This window comes from Pristiophorus japonicus, chromosome 2 (genome assembly GCF_044704955.1).
Source record: "Pristiophorus japonicus isolate sPriJap1 chromosome 2, sPriJap1.hap1, whole genome shotgun sequence".
In the NCBI taxonomy this organism is placed as follows: Eukaryota; Metazoa; Chordata; class Chondrichthyes; family Pristiophoridae; genus Pristiophorus; species Pristiophorus japonicus.
Genome location: NC_091978.1, coordinates 176,838,325 through 176,852,864, shown reverse-complemented (window position 1 = coordinate 176,852,864; position 14,540 = coordinate 176,838,325).

Sequence of the window (14,540 nt, the reverse complement as noted above, 5' to 3'; positions counted from 1 at the left end):
AATTTCTTTGGGTTACCGGTCTCCTTTAATAAGAACATAAGAACATAAGAATTAGGAACAGGAGTAGGCCATCTAGCCCCTCGAGCCTGCTCCGCCATTCAACAAGATCATGGCTGATCTGGTCGTGGACTCAGCTCCACTTACCCACCCTCTCCCCGTAACCCTTAATTCCCTTATTGCTTAAAAATCTATCTATCTTTGACTTGAAAACATTCAATGAGCCAGCCTCAACTGCTTCCTTGGGCAGAGAATTCCACAGATTCCCAACCCTCTGGGAGAAGAAATTCTTTCTCAACTCGGTTTTAAATTGGCTCCTCCGTATTTTGAGGCTGTGCCCCCTAGTTCTAGTCTCCCCCACCAATGGAAACAACCTCTCTGCCTCTATCTTGTCTATCCCTTTCATGATTTTAAATGTTTCTATAAGATCACCCCTCATCCTTCTGAACTCCAACGAGTAAAGACCCAGTCTACTCAATCTATCATCATAAGTTAACCCCCTCATTTCTCGAATCAGCCTAGTGAATCGTCTCTGTACCCCTTCCAAAGCTAGTATATCCTTCCTTAAGTAAGGTGACCAAAACTGCACGCAGTACTCCAGGTGCGGCCTTACCAATACCTTAGACAGTTGCAGCAACACCTCCCTGCTTTTGTACTCCATCTCTTTCGCAATGAAGGCCAACATTCCATTTGCCTTCCTGATTACCTGCTGCAACTGCAAACTAACCTTTTGGGATTCATGCACAAGGACCCCCAGGTCCCTCTGCACCACAGCATGTTGTAATTTCTCCCCATTCAAATAATATTCCCTTTTACTGTTTTTTTTCTCAAGTGGATGACCTCACACTTTCCGACATTGTATTCCATCTGCCAAACATTAGCCATTCGCTTAACCTATCCAAATCTCCTTGTAGCCTCTCTGAGTCCTCTACACAACCCGCTTTCCCACTAATCTTAGTGTCATCTGCAAATTTTGTTGCACTACACTCTGTCCCCTCCTCTAGGTCATCTATGTATATTGTAAACAGTTGTGGTCCCAGCACTGATCCCTGTGACACACCAGTAAACACTGATTTCCAACCGGAAAAGGACCCATTTATCCCGACTCTCTGCTTTCTGTTCGCCAGCCAATTCTCGATCCATGCTAATACATTTCCTCTGACTCCGCGTACCTTTATCTTCTGCAGTAACCTTTTGTGTAGCACCTTATCGAATGCCTTTTGGAAATCTAAATACACCACATCCATCGGTAAACCTCTATCCACCATGCTCGTTATATCCTCAAAGAATTCCAGTAAGTTAGTTAAACATGATTTCCCTTTCATGAATCCATGCTGCGTCTGCTTGATTGCACTATTCCTATCCAGATGTCCCGCCATTTCTTCCTTAATGATAGTTTCAAGCATTTTCCCCACTACAGATGTTAAACTAACCGGCCTATAGTGACCTGCCTTTTGCCTGCCCCCTTTTTTAAACAGAGGTGTTACATTAGCTGCTCTCCAATCCGCTGGTACCTCCCCAGAGTCCAGAGAATTTTGGTAGATTATAACAAATGCATCTGCTATAACTTTCGCCATCTCTTTTAATACCCTGGGATGCATTTCATCAGGACCAGGGGACTTGTCTACCTTCAATCCTATTAGTCTGTCCAGCACTACCTCCCTAGTGATAGCGATCATCTCAAGGTCCTCCCTTCCCACATTCCTATGACCAGCAATTTTTGGCATGGTTTTTGTGTCTTCCACTGTGAAGACGGAAGCAAAATAATTGTTTAAGGTCTCAGCCATTTTCCCATTTCCCATTATTAAATCCCCCTTTTCATCTTCTAAGGGACCAACATTTACTTTAGTCACTCTTTTCCGTTTTATATATCTGTAAAAGCTTTTACTATCTGTTTTTATGTTTTGCGCAAGTTTACCTTCGTAATCTATCTTCCCTTTCTTTATTGCTTTTTTAGTCATCCTTTGCTGTTGCTTAAAATCTTCCCAATCCTCTAGTTTCCCACTAACCTTGGCCACCTTATACGCATTGGTCTTTGATTTGATACTTTCCTTTATTTCCTTGGTTATCCACGGCTGGTTATCTCTTCTCTTGCTGCCCTTCTTTATCACTGGAATATATTTTTGTTGTGCATTATGAAAGAGCTCCTTAAAAGTCCTCCACTGTTCCTCAATTGTGCCACCGTTTAGTCCTTGTTTCCAGTCTACTTTAGCCAACTCTGCCCTCATCCCATTGTAGTCCCCTTTGTTTAAGCATAGTACTCTCGTTTCTGACACAACTTCCTCATCCTCAATCTGTATTACAAATTCAACCATATTGTGATCACTCATTCCGAGAGGATCTTTTACGAGGAGATCGTTTATTTTTCCTGTCTCGTTACACAGGACCAGATCCAAAATGGCTTGCTCCCTTGTAGGCTCTGTTACATACTGTTCTAAGAAACAATCCTGTATGCATTCTATGAATTCCTCCTCCAGGCTACCCCCTGCGATTAAGGGGGCCTTCCAATCCGGTTCGCCGCTTGGTGCCACGTGTCGCTCCTCCAACACTGCCCTCGTATTCTGGTCGTGGCCATTTTGATTCTGGGTTCTTTACTTCGTGGTGCGGCCGCCATCTTCTTGCTCTGCTCAAGTAGGCTGTTGTGATCTTTTTCTTCCCAGGTTCGGCCACAGACGTCGGGGGGTCCACCTTTTTTGCTGATCTTCTTCCCTCGCAGTCCTGCCACGGTCCAGAAGGTGAGGTCTGGACGTTCGGTTTGGGTGATCTCTCCACGGTGTTGTGCAGTCATCGCCGCGCAGTCGAGCTGGACGGTAGGTGCAGCGATGGATCCAAGCTCGGCGCTGCGTGGGATGTCGATTGCTGGAGCCTGGAGGCCGCCGTTGCTTCGACCGACTTGGACCTGCTTCATCTAACTTCTTCCCAGCAGCGTTGGACCATCACCGGCAACAATCCACAGGGGGAGTTTGTTCATCACGCCGCCCTGGGAGACCTGGACATCCACGCTGCCAATGACTGGGATGGTGCCTTTGGTGTAGATAAGCAGCTTCGCCTGGACAGGAGACAGTTTTGGTCATTTGGCGGGATTGATCCAAAGTTTTTCAAAGGTCGTCCGGCTCATCAAAGACTGGCTCGCCCCTGTGTCGATCTCCATCGAAACTGGAACTCCGTTGATGTCTACTTCCATTTTCCACGGGAACTCTCGGTGGAGCAGGTATAAATTCCATATTCTTCTTCCAGGGGTTGAGCAGCTTTGTCTTCATTAGTGTTGGAGCCCAGGTGATCAGCCAACTCTTCAGCGACGCAGTGAGTAAAGCTTTTTCTGCACATTCTCTGAAGGTGACCTTTCGCATTGCAGCCTTTGTATAGTCTTTGTAGCAGCACTGGTGGGCCCTGTGGTTTCCTCCACAGCGCCAGCACGGGGCTAGCTGGTTGGCCCCATGTGGCGGACTCAGGGTTGCGGGACTCGGGGCAGCATTTCTGCCTTTGAGAGTCGCCATTCTGTTCACAGCACTCGTCAGGTTAGAGTCCTGCGTGTGGGTTATCATTCGCTTGGAGTCGCCGACCGAAATCATGTAGGCCTGGTTCACTTTAATTGCCTTCTGCAGGGTGACTGTGATGTCCGCAGAGAGCAGTTTGTGGAGGAGGCTTTCATGGCCGATTCCGATAATGAAGATATCCCTTCGTGCTTCGGTGGGGTGGTCGCCAAAATCACACGGTGCAGCCAACCTTCTTAAATCTGCAGCATACTTAGCAATTTCTTGGCCTTCGGGTCGCCGGTGAGTGTAAAACCGGTGCCTGGCTGTGAGGATGTTTTCTTTGGGTTATAGTTGCTCTTATATTAAGGTTACAAGATCCCCATAGCTCTTGGTTGTTGTCTTCGCTGGGGCTCGCAAGTCCCTGACGAGGCCATGGATAGTGAGCCCACAACTGCTAAGCAGGATGGCCCTGCGCCTGCTCGCCAGTGTGGCCGGTGAGTCCCCATCCAGGGTCGTTGGCAATGAAGAAGTGTTCTAACCTTTCCATGAAGGCGTCCCAATCTTCCCCATCAGTAAATTGTTGGAAGTTGCTGAGATTAGACATGTTGTGCGTGGGATTCGTGACCTCGTCGCCAGTTATTGTGTATGTAGGCACTCTGTTAATGACTCCACGAGGCAGAGGTGTGGCACTTGAACTGTATAGACTGTAGTCCTTTATTGCAGCTCCTAGAGTGAGGACACCAAGAGGTGAGCTCCCTTTTATACTGGGTTACCTGTAGTGTACAGGTGACCCTTAGGTCTCCAGCAGCAGCACCCTCTGGTGTACAGGTAAGGTATATACAGGGTGAAGGTACATTCAGGTCTAGTGTTCAGTACATTATTACATCATTGGCATGCATACATACTCATTGGAGTTCAGAAGAATGAGAGGTGATCTTATTGAAACATATAAGTTAATGAGGGGGTTCGACAAGGTGGATGCAGAGAGGATATTTCCACTCATAGGGGAAACTAAAACTAGGGGACATAGTCTCAGAATAAGGGGCCGTCCATTTCTACTCTCAGAGAGTTGCAAATCTATGGAATTCTCTGCCCCAGAGAGCTGTGGAGGCTGGGTCATTGAATATATGTAAGGCGGAGATAGAAAGATTTTTGAGCGATAAGGGAATAAGGGGTTATGGGGAGCGGGCAGGGAAGTGGAGCTGTGTCCATGATCAGATCAGCCATGATCTTATTAAATGGCGGAGCAGGCTCGAGGGGAGAGGTGGCCTACTACTGCTCCTAGTTCTAATGTTCTTATTTTCTATGTCGGATGACTATTGACTATTGCCAACACAACTCAGTCACCCCCGCGTGTGCCCCATTTGTTCAGGAGACAACCACCCTACTCTCCCAGATTCCCAGTGGCAGTAATCAGTACTGAATGGGATTCAGTAGAAAACATCAGAAATTGAAAATTGGCTTAGGGGAGAAAGGATAAAATAGTTATGATGGAATAAAGGAGAAAAGGGATGATCATGTCTCTTTTCTGTTGTTCTGCAGCTTTTTTGGTTTTCAGTGTGACTGTTAATGTCTTTTTACAAAGCATATATGAATGTTTAAGAGATCACAGTATCCCTTTTATCTGAAAGTCTGTCTTTAAAAGAAAGTGTCTGTTATGTTTGTTTTAGCTCCACCCATTTCTTTGTGCACCCAGAGCTGGTGTGGAAAAAAAACTGAGAAAAACAAAAAAGTTTAAGGGGCCGAAATTGCCCCTTCCTGTTTTTTCATGGAATGGCCGCCATTTTGAAAATTACGCTCCTTTGGTATCCTGGCAGTGACCCGCTCACCCCGCTACTGCTCCACTGCTGCCGATCCATCCTAAGTGCATCATCAGAGCGTGCACTGCCGATGGCGATATAGAGCGTTTGTTTTGGGAGTCTAGCATCGGGCATGGTCAATGCTTCTATGCCGAGCATGTTGGCCTGAGCGAGAACACTGACATTGGTGCGCCTATCCTGCCAATGGATTTGCAGGATCTTGCGGAAGCATCATTGGTGGTACTTCTTCAGTGCTTTGAGCTGCCTGCTGTACATAGTCCATGTCTCTGAAGCAAATAGGAGGGTGGATATCACTACTGCTCTGTAGACCATGAGCTTGGTGCCGGGTTTTCAAACACCCTCTTCCTCAGGCGACCAAAGGCTGCGCTAGCGCACTGAAGGAAGTGTTGGACTTCATCATCGATGTCTGCCCTTGTTGACAGTAGACTCCCGAGGTATGGAAAATGGTCCACGTTGTCCAAGGCCTCATCATGGATCTTGGTAATCAGGGGGAAGTACTGTGTAGCGGGGGTAGGTTGGTAGAGAACATTTGTCTTATGGATGTTTAGTGTAAGGCCCATACTCTCGCATGCTTCGGTGAAGGTGTTAATGGTTTGGAGTTCGACCTCCGAGTGTGTGCATACTGTAATTCAATGACAGAGGATGGGACAACCTCGGATCTGGACTGGAGGCGATGAGGTTGAACAATTTCCCGTTTGTTCTGTCGATTAACTCCACTCCAGCGGGGAGCTTATTGAGGGTGAGATGGATCATTGCAGCAAAAAAGATCGAGAAGAGCATTGGTGCGATGACACAGCCTTGCTTAACTCCGGTCCGCACATGTATTGGGTCTGTGGTGAATCCGTTGGTCAGGATCACGGCTTGCATGTCATCATGAAGCAGGTGGAGGATTATGATGAACTTTTGAGGGCAGCCAAATTTGAGGAGGACGTTCCATAATCCCTCCTGGTTGACAGTGTTGAAGGCATTTGTGAGGTCCAAGAAGGCCATGTACAGAGGCAGGTGCTGTTCCCTGCATCGTTCTTGAATTTGACACACTGTGAAGATCATGTCCATTGTGCCCCTTAGTGGGTGGATTAAGCATTGCGACTCTAGAAGGAACTCTTCAGCCATTGGAGAAGGCAATCGAGGAGGATTCTTGCGATGACTTTCCCTGTGGCAGACAGCAGGGAAACTCCTCTGTAATTACTGCAATCGGACTTGTCACCATTCTTGAAGATAGTCATGATTACAGTGTCTCTGAGATCACCTGGCATGCTTTCCTCCTTTCAAATAAGAGAAATGAGTTCATGGATTCATGCCAATAGTGCTTCTCTGCCATGCTTAAGTGCTTTGGCGGGGATTCCATCTGCTCCTGAGGCCTCTTTTTGTTCTTCAGTGGTTATTTGGTATTTTCAACCTCACGCTGGGCTGGGGTTGTGCTGAGGAGGTGGCGGGTAGCATGCTCCGGGATGGAGTTGAGGACACTCGCGTCGAAGACAAAGTCTCAGTTAAGGAGATCTTCAAAGTGCTCCTTCCAGCAGGCACTGACTGCCTTTCTGTCCTTGATGAGTACCTCTCCGTTCTTGGCCCTCAGTGGGGTAGGACCTTGGGTGCTTGGGCCGTGGGTGGTCTTGACTCTGATAAAGAATCCACGCACGTCGTGGTTGTCGGCTAGTTGCTGGATCTCCTGCGCATTCTCCACCCACCATCTGTTCTTTAGGTCGCGAGTTTTATTTGGACCTCGGCCTTCAGATGTCTATAGAGCAGCTTTCTTGCTCTCGAGTTGTGTTGCTGTTTTCAGTTCAAGAATGCTTTGCCCTTGCGGCTTATCAGTTCCTGGATCTCCTGGTCGTTCTCGTCAAACCAGTCTTGATGTTTCCTGGTCGAGTGACCAAGCGTCTCTTCACAGGTGCTAATTATAGAGGCCTTGAGGGCAGACCAGGCGCTGTGGACATTCTGCGTCTCTGGATCACTGGAAGTTGTCAGGTTGGTTGTGAGGCGCTGGCTGAAGAGGGCTTTCTTAGCCGGGTTTTTGAGTGCTCCAGTGTTGATTTTCCTGCAGCATTGTTTCTGTTGCCACCGCTGTTTTGAGGCTATATTGATGAGGTGACGGAACGGATTAGGCAATGGTCCATCCAGCAGTCGTCAGCTCTTGTCATGGCGCGGGAGATGCGAATGTCCTTGCGGTCCCTCACTCGGACGATGACGTAGTCTAGCAGATGCCAGTGCTTGGAGCGAGGGTGTTGCCATGAGGCCTTGTACTTGTCTCTGATGGAACAAGGTGTTGGTTATGACAAGACCATGTTCTAAGCATTTCGACAGGAGGAGGTTACTGTTATGTATGGAGAAAGAGTCAGACTGAACAATGTGAGCTCAAAGTAAAGTGTGACCTTAGTCTTTTATTGCAGGTCTCCAGAGTGCCTCTCCAACCTGTGGGGCCTCCTTAAATACCTTGGGACTCCAGGGGATGAGTCTTATGGTGGCTGTACAGAGTAAATACAAGTTCGCATATATAACCACACTCCCCCGCCCCCTCAAAGTCATAAGTAGAACTATTTACAATGTGAGTCGATCTGGGGCCCTTCTTGCCCTGATTGATTGTCTCGGTATGAAAGCTGGTATTGTTAAATCATTTGTTGGCCCTCGCTGGGCTGCTGTGCAGCTGGCCTTGCTGGGCTGCCTGGTGTGTTGGGTCCTGCTGGGCTGCTGTGGATGATAGGTTCTGCTTCGTGGTCAACTGTGGTGCCAGTTGCCACTGGTGTGTATGTTGGGGGATCAAAAAAGGTAGGGTCCAAGGTGGGTTGCTCAGGATAGTCCGTAAATCTGAGTTTGATTTGGTCCAAGTGTTTCCGGTAAATGAGTCCATTTGAAAGTTTGACCTGAAACACCCTGCTCCCCTCTTTGGCCACGACAGTGCCGGGAAGCCACTTGGGACCTTGTCCATAATTCAACAGAAATACAGGATCATTGATTTCGATCTCGCGTGACACATTTGCGCTATCATGGTATGTACTTTGTTGAAGCCGCCTGCTCTCTACCTGTTCATGTAGATCAGGGTGAACTAACGAGAGCCTTATCTTAAGGAAGTGGCCCTTGAAATAATGGATGCATTGGTGATCATTTACCAACAGTCTAGCGACGCTGGATCAGTTCCTATGGACTGGAGATTAGCTAATGTAACACCACTTTTTAAAAAAGGAGGGAGAGAGAAAACGGGTAATTATCGACCGGTTAGCCTGACATCAGTAGTGGGGAAAATGTTGGAAGCAATTAATTAAAGATGAAATAGTAGCGCATTTGGAAAGCAGTGATAGGATCGGTCCAAGTCAGCATGGATTTATGAAAGGAAAATCATGCTTGACAAATCTTCTACAATTTTTTGAGGATGTAACTAGTAGAGTGGATAAGGGAGAACCAGTGGATGTGGTGTATTTGGACTTTCAAAAGGCTTTTGACAAGGTCCAACACAAAAGATTGGTGTGCAAAATTAAAGCGCATGGTTTTGGGGGTAATGTGCTGACGTGGATAGAGAACTGGTTGACAGACAGGAAGCAGAGAGTCGGGATAAACAGGTCCTTTTCAGAATGGCAGGCAGTGACTAGTGGAGTGCCGCAGGGCTCAGTGCTGGCACCCCAGCTATTTACAATATACATCAATGATTTAGATGAAGAAATTGAATGTAATATCTCCAAGTTTGCAACTGACACTAAGCTGGGTGGCGGTGTGAGCTATGAGAAGGATGCCAAGAGGCTGCAGGGTGACTTGGATAGGTTAGGAGAGTGGGCAAATGCATGGCAGATGCAGTATAATGTGGATAAATGTGAGGTTATCCACTTTGGGGGCAAAAACACGAAGGCAGAATATTATCTGAATGGCGGCAGATTAGGAAAAGGGGAGGTGCAACGAGACCTGGGTGTCATGGTACATCAATCATTGAAAGTTGGCATGCAGATACAGCAGGCGGTGAAGAAGACAAATGGTATGTTGGCCTTCATAGCTAGGGGATTTGAGTATAGGAGCAGGGCGATCTTACTGCAGTTGTACAGGGCCTTGGTGAGGCTTCACCTGGAATATTGTGTTCAGTTTTGGTCTCCTAATCTGAGGGTGTTCAGCGAAGGTTCACCAGACTGATTCCCGGGATGGCAGGATTGATATATGAGGAGAGACTGGATCAACTGGGCCTGTATTCACTGGAGTTTAGAAAGATGAGAGGGGATCTCATAGAAACATATAAAATTTTGACGGGACTGGACAGGTTAGATGCAGGAAGAATGTTCCCGATAAATCCAGAACCAGGGGACACAGTTTAAGGATAAGGGATAAGCCATTTCGGACTGAGATGAGGAGAAACTTCTTCACTCAGAGAGTTGTTAACCTGTGGAATTCTCTACCGCAGAGAGTTGTTGATGCCAGTTCATTGGATATATTCAAGAGGGAGTTAGATATGGCCCTTAGGAGTAAAGGGATCAAGGGGTATGGAGAGAAAGCAGGAAAGGTGTACTGAGGTGAATGATCAGCCATGATCTTATTGAATGGAGTTGCAGGCTCGAAGGACCGAATGGCCAACTCCTGCACCTATTTTCCATGTTTCTATGTTTCTAAGTGCTCTTTTCATGAGCAGTTCAGCAGGTGGGATCCCAGTGAGCGAGTGGGGTCCCGTGCGATAGCTAAGCAGGACTCAGGATAGGCGAATCTGCAGTGAGCCTTTTGTTACCCTCTTCAAGCCTTGCTTGATGGTTTGCACTGCTCTCTCTGCCTGACCATTGGACGCTGGTTTAAACGGGGCAGATGTGATATGTTTGATCCCGTTATGGGTCATGAATTCTTTGAACTCAGCACTGGTAAAACATGGCCCGTTGCCGTCACCAGGATATCGGGTAAGCCGTGAGTGGCAAACATGGCCTGCAGGCTTTCAGTAGTGGCAGCGGACGTGCTAGCAGACATTATCTCACATTCAATCCACTTGGAATACTCGTCTACAACCACAAGGAACATTTTACCCAAGAACAGGCCTGCATAGTCGACGTGTACCCTAGACCACGGTTTGGAGGGCCAAGACCATAAATTTAGCTGCGCTTCCCTGGGTACATTGCTTAACTGCGAGCATGTAATACATCTGTGAACACAGGACTCTAAGTACATCTGGATCAGTTCCTATGGATTGGAGGGTAGCTAATGTAACACCACTTTTTAAAAAGGGAGAGAGAAAGCGGGTAATTATAGGCCGGTAAGCCTGACATCAGTCGTGGGGAAAATGCCGGAATCAATTATTAAGGATGAAATAACGACACATTTGGAAAGCAGTGACAGGATTGGTCCAAGTCAACATGGATTTATGAAGGGGAAATCATTCTTGACAAATCTTCTGGAATTTTTTGAGGATGTAACTGGTAGAGTGGACAAGGGAGAACCAGTGGATGTGGTGTATTTGGACTTTCAAAAGGCTTTTGACAAGGTCCCACACAAGAGACTGGTGTGCAAAATCAAAGCACATGGTATTGGGGGTAATATACTGAGGTGAATAGAGAACTGGTTAGCAGACAGGAAGCAGAGAGTTGGAGTAAACGGGTCCTTTTCAGAATGGCAGGCAGTGACTAGTGGAGTGCTGCAGGGCTCAGTGCTGGGACCCCAACTCTTTACAATATACATTAATGATTTGGATGAAGGAATTGAGTGTAATATATCAAAGTTTGCAGATGACACTAAACTGGGTGGCGGTGTGAGCTGTGAGAAGGATGCTAAGAGGCTGCAGGGTGACTTGGACAGGTTAGGTGAGTGGGCAAATGCATGGCAGATGCAGTATAATGTGGATAAATGTGAGGTTATCCACTTTGGTGGCAAAAACACGAAGACAAAATATTATCTGAATGGCGGTAGATTAGGAAAAGGGGAGGTGCAACGAGACCTGGGTCTTTGAAAGTTGGCATACAGGTACAGCAGGCGGTGAAGAAGGCAAATGGTATGTCGGCTTTCATAGCTAGGGGATTTGAGTATAGGAGCAGGGAGGTCTTACTGCAGTTGTACAGGGCCTTGGTGAGGCCTCACCTGGGATATTGTGTTCAGTTTTGGTCTCCTAATCTGAGGAAGGACGTTCTTGCTATTGAGGGAGTGCAGCGAAGGTTCACCAGACTGATTCTCGGAATGGCAGGACTGACATAGGAGGAGAGATTGGATCAACTGGGCCTTTACACATTGGCGTTTAGAAGGATGAGAGGGGATCTCATAGAAACATATAAGATTCTGACGGGACTGGACAGGTTAGATGCGGATAGAATGTTCCCGATGTTGGGGAAGTCCAGAACCAGGGAACACAGTCTTAGGATAAGGGGTAGGCTATTTAGGACTGAGATGAGGAGAAATCTTTTCACTCAGAGAGTTGTTCACCTGTGGAATTCCCTGCCGCAGAGAGTTGTTGATGCCAGTTCATTGGATATATTCAAGAGGGAGTTAGATATGGCCCTTACGGCCAGGAGGATCAAGGGGTATGGAGAGAAAGCAGGAAAGGGGTACTGAAGGAATGATCAGCCATGATCTTATTGAATGGCGGTGCAGGCTCGAAGGGCTGAATGGCCGACTCCTGCACCTATTTTCTATGTTTCTATGGCCCCAAGTTTCGGCCCCCGCCGAAAACGGCGCACCTCCGAGCTGGACGCCTGTTCTTCGCACCTAAAAGTGCGCTAGAAAAAAACTTCGATATTCTCCGGCTCCTCGGAGCTCGATCTCAGCTTGGCATGGCGCCCTCTTCACAGCGGGGGGACGGAGCCAAACACTTGCGCCGATTCTGTAAGTAGTGGGGGGCGTATCCAATTTAAATGAGCCAACGTGGTGCCGGCAACCCTGCGCGAGCGCGTTGGAGCGTGCGTGCACGCGCAGTCTCAAACAAACATTGGCACTCGGCCATTTTTAAAAGGACTCGGCTGCCGTCGAGCCACTGACGCCGCCCCTTAAGTGTGGCCGAATGGCCTCAATCCCCTTGAAAAGCTGCGTGCGTCTGGTGTTGATCCTTCGGCTGCCGGCCAGCCACTGACGCCACTCCTATCCCATGGCCAAATGGCCTCAGCCCCCTTGAAAAGTTGCGTGCGTCCGGTGTTGATCCTTTGGCTGCTGGCCAGCCACTGATGCCACTCCTATCCCATGGCCAAATGGCCTCAACCCCCTTGAAAAGCTGCGTGCCTCCGGTGTTGATCCTTCGGCTGCCGGCCAGCCACTAACAGAATGAAGGCCTGCCTGCAGCACAGCAGCTCAGCTCGAAGGCTGCTTGCTGCCGCTGTTGGGGCTGCCGTCGAGACACTGACGCCACACCCCTGCCTGTCTCCAACAGGAAAGGCCTGCCTGAAGCACAGCAGCTCGAAGGCTGTTTCACACAGATAGGAGCATGGTTTATTTAATCTTTTCTTTGCTTATAAATTTTTATTCAGGTTGGATTTATTTGTATAGGTATAACTAAGGATTGATTGTAGAATTTAATGACATCCCTTCCCCCCCCCCCCATTCCCTACGCCTAATTTGTAACCTACGCCTGATTTTCTAAAGTGTAGACAAGATTTTTTCGAGCGTACAAAAATCTTCACTTACTCCATTCTAAGTTAGTTTGGAGTAAGTTTTCACTGCCGAAACTTTGAAAACAGGCGTAAGTGGCCAGACACTTTTGAAAAAAAATTCTGTTCCAAAGTGAAACTGTTCTAACTGACTAGAATCGGAGCAAACTAAATGCCGAGAATTTGAATTTCTAAGATACTCCGTTCTACACCAGTTGCTCCAAAAAATCAGGAGCAACTGAGGCCGAAACTTGGGCCCTATGTTTCTATGTTGTTGATACCGGGCAATCACATGTGGGATCTGGCTATCACTTTCATCATTACGATGCCTGGGTGGGTACTATGGAGGTCATTGATGAAGGTGTCTCTGCCCTTCTTGGTGACCACTACTCGATTGCCCCACAGAAGACAGTCTGCCTGTATAGACATTTCATCTTTGCGCCACTGGAACGGTTTATCTCTTCCTGCATTTCTACCAGGACACTGGACCAGCTCTCGTGAAGCACACAGCTTTTGACTAGAGATAATAAGGGGTCCTGGCTTGTCCAGGTTTTGATCTGCCGGGCAGTGACAGGTGATTGCTCACTCTCAAATGCTTGTATAACCATGGCTCGATCTACGGGCTGCACCATTTCCACCCCCGTGGTGGGCAATGGCAGCCTACTGAGAGCATCGGCGCAGTTTTCTGTGCCTGGCCTGTGGCGGATGGCGTCACTGTATGCGGACAACGTGAGCGCCCATCTCTGGATGCGGGCCGATGCATTGGTATTTATCCCTTTGCTCTCGGAAAACAGGGATATAAGTGGCTTATCAGTTTCCAATTCGAATTTTAGCCCAAAAAAGTATTGATGCATTTTCTTTCCCCATAGACACACGCTAACGCTTCTTTCTCAATCATGCTGTAGGCTCGCTCAGCCTTAGACAGACTCCTGGATGCATAAGCAACCGGTTGCAGTTTCCCAGAATCATTAGCTTGTTGCAATACACACCCGACGCTATGTGGCGACAACTCACAGGCTAGTACCAAACGCTTACATGGATCATACAACACAAGCAATTTGTTTAAGCATAACAATTTTCTCGCTTTTACAAAGGCATTTTCTTGGCTTTTGTCCCAAACCCATTCGTCCCCTTTTTGTAGTAAAACATGCATTTGTTCTAACAGTGTGCTAAGACCCGGTAAGAAGTTACCAAAGTAGTTCAGGAGTCCCAGAAACGACCGCAGCTCTGTCACGTTCTGTGGCCTCGGTACAGTTTCAATTGCCTCTGTTTTCGCATTGGTGGGCCTGATGCCATCCGCCACAATCCTCCTTCCCAAGAACTCCACTTCAGGTGCCAGGAAAACGCACTTCAATTGTTTTAACCTGAGCCCCATGTGGTTGAGTCGACTAAGAACCTCCTCCAGGTTCTGCAGATGCTCGACTGTGTTCTGACCTGTGACCAAGATGTTGTCCTGGAAGACCAGGGTGTGCGGGACTGACTTCAGTAAGCTTTCCATGTTTCTCTAGAATATCGCCACTGCTGATCGGATTCCAAACGGGCATCTGTTATAAACAAAAAGACCTTTGTGCGTGTTGATGCAGGTGAGGGCCTTCGATGATTCTTCCAGTTCCTGCCTCATGTAGGATGAAGTCAGATCCAGCTTCGTGAACGTCTTGCCTCCCGCCAGTGTTGCAAAGAGGTCGTCGGCCTTTGGTAGTGGGTATTGGTCCTGCAGGGAGAAACGA